Here is a 2,924-nt window from a genome sequence, read left to right on the forward strand (position 1 = left end):
TTGTATCTCACAACGGATAGCAATTTCGATCCGAGAAGTTTCAAGGCCTGCTCAGAAGGCATCGAATAACGCACACGCTAACAGCTGTCCACGCTCCCCAAGCCAATGCTTCGGTGCGAGTCAACCGTTCGGTCATCGCTGCCATTCGGTCGTATATTCGCAGTGACCAGAAAGACTGGGATGAGAGTCTTAGCAAAATATGCTGTGCGTTGAGGTCGGCAGTTCACTCAGGGTTAGGATCCACGCCCTACTATATGGTTTTCGGCCAGCAGATGGTGTCTTCAGGCGCAACGTATTCTTTGCTGAGGAAATTGGGGATGTTAGAGGACAAGGCAGCGACCTTCACACGTGAGGATTCATTGGATTTCGTCAGAAAGAGAGCGTGTGAAGTGATGCGGAAGCAATGGGAGCGAAATCGACGGCATTATGACCTGAGGGCACAGGAAGTATCGTACCAGGTGGGGCAGGAAGTGCTACGGCGAAATTTTAAACAAAGCAATTTTCAAGCCGGCTACAACGATAAGCTAGGGCCAATGTTTCTTATGGCGCGAGTTAGACGGAAAGTGGGGAACTCGATTTATGAGCTGGAAGATTATGATCGGAAGGTACCACGGGAAGGATATCCGGCAAGTGTAGCTACAAGCCAGTCAGCCTTGTGGATTCCTCAAGGCAGGCAATATCCCCAAGTCTGACTTTGGCAGGGGGGATTTTGTAAGAGGCTTGTAGCTGAGCTAAGGGCGAAAACTAAATTGACCGCCAACGGCGTTGTATGGGCAGCCATAGTCTCGCTGCTACAGGGGGTTTTGGAGTCAGGGGCTCTAAAACGGTGATCTGAAAGGTTGGCTCCCTCTGGGGGTGAGTTAGCGCTGATGGCAGTTGAAGAGAAAGAGGAGAAAGCGATGACATTCGAACGTCATCCAGCGGATCCGACCGGTCTCATAGTAGATGGGAGCGTGTCCATCTTCCTTTTGGAATTTGGATGTCGAGCGACCAACATCGCCCCGAACAGGCTCAGCAAAAATCATTAAGGAAAAAGTTCCAAAGTCAAGAAAAGAATATTGTCAAAGCGCGAGTGGTATCCAGCAGCAGCAAAGCAAAAGTCGCGGGACTGGGAAAACTGAAGCTAGGTCGGCCACTGGGGCCAAGATTGACGGGTAAGAGGAACAAAAAGTGGGATACCACAGATCTTTCGGGGCCGAATACGTTAGACGGTTCTTTCTCCCTGCACTAGATTTGGCGCCTAGCAATTTGGGCTGGCGAAGCAGCGGCGCTCCAAGCAGCTGATCCGTCGCAGCACAGAGCGAGGGAGCAGAGACGCAGAAAAATTCAGAGAGGCTCGACCTTCGCGGGCAGCCGGATCGACGTCGGTGAGGCGGCGGCCACAAAGCGGGACGGTCGATAATCCGCGATAGCGGAAAGTGCAGCAACCGGCGTAATACGAACGGAGAAAAAGGAGGAAAATCGCGCAAATCCTACCTAAACGTGCCGTATGGCAAATTAAGTTAACAAGGCCCAATTAAGATCCGCAGTACATAGTGAAGGAAAGAGTTAGTGTGTTGTTGGAGTTCAATACTCAGAGCTGCAAGGGTAATGCCCAAAAAAATAAAGAGGGCGAGCGGAGCCAAAGGTGATGCGCGCATAGGCAGAGAGTGAAAGCGGGGGAGAGAGAGAACACGCAAGCAGCAAAAGCAGAGCCCAATAGGAGAGCGAGCGAGCTATAAAAACGCTCGCCAGCAACGGAGCCGAAGGGGGCTGGCGATAAGCCGAGAGAAGTAACATAAGTTAACATAAGAGTAAGCAGAATAGTACCGAGCAGCAGAACAGCTATTTAAGTTTACATATATATAGTTAAATATCCGCAACTCGAAATTTAGTTTTTAAAAAAGATTTTATTTTTAGTACTTAATTTCTTTGTCACAAGATTGGTTGAATTCCCCGACTTAACTTTACGTCTGCTTGTCTCAAACGGAACTGATCTCTCTGCTGCTGGCTAGTTTCCATGAGCCCTTCTCTTGGAACTCCCGACTCTGGCTTCGGGCGTTGCTTTCCTCGGCTGCATCTTCGTGTCGGTGGCGTACGTGCCTGGATCGATATTTGGGGATGCGTCGGCTTTGATGAAAGGCATCCACTGCTGGCGATCGGTGTTGCATTACATGACGGAGCTAGGAATGTGATACTCCTTGGTTTTATGTCTAGCTTTGATTGGTCCTCATGAGTGGCGTGATTCTAAAGAATCGATTTCTCGAGAGTGGCGTGATTCTAATGTTGATGAAACAATGTGGTCCATTGTTTATATTATGGGGGGCCCTAGCTTGGAGTATGGGAAGAAACAGTTATTGATTCTTGAGTGGGGTCCTGTTACTTGTGTGGATGGGGTGGATGAATTGTACATAAACATAATGTGTATGGGATGTGGGGAATTATGGATATGTCACTCCCCCAACGTTTGTTATTAGCCTGTCCCTAGGCGATTACCCTCGGGTATAGTGACGGGGTGTCAAGTGCGGTGGCTGAGGTTGGTTCCTCTTCTGCTTCTATTATAGGGTTAATACATTTAACCGTGACTCTTTTAGAAGTTTTCTTAAATTTAACAGCTACATAACTTAGTAGTACTAATATAATTATGACAAATGAAGTTAGTAGACTTATTTGTAATAGGTTACTATATTTGGTGTATTGCATAATTATTTCATTAGTTTGGACATACGGCAGTGGTTTTGTTTTAGTTATGTTGTTGTTGACATAAAAATTCTGGGCAAAATCTAACATTGTGTTTGATATTGTAAATTCGTTTAATTGGATTGAACAGTTGTAGATTTTTATAATGGTATTTCCTTCCTCTATGATTTCTTGGTTTACACAATTCTGGCTTAGCGTTGTTTTTGGAAGATTCCATGTGATTAGTATATTGGGTTCAATAAAGT

At 46.6% G+C, this 2,924-nt stretch overlaps 1 long non-coding RNA gene across 1 annotated transcript; it reads left to right on the top strand.

Moving 5' to 3' along the window:
- The first annotated feature begins 600 nt into the window (after positions 1–600).
- LOC117194016 lies at positions 601–1,825 on the top strand. The gene is made up of 2 exons (XR_004474722.1): positions 601–1,154; positions 1,232–1,825. It is a non-coding gene; the product is annotated as an uncharacterized LOC117194016 (long non-coding RNA).
- The last annotated feature ends 1,099 nt before the right edge of the window (positions 1,826–2,924 follow it).

Source organism: Drosophila miranda, assembly GCF_003369915.1.
Source record: "Drosophila miranda strain MSH22 chromosome Y unlocalized genomic scaffold, D.miranda_PacBio2.1 Contig_Y2_pilon, whole genome shotgun sequence".
NCBI classification, from domain to species: Eukaryota; Metazoa; Arthropoda; class Insecta; order Diptera; family Drosophilidae; genus Drosophila; species Drosophila miranda.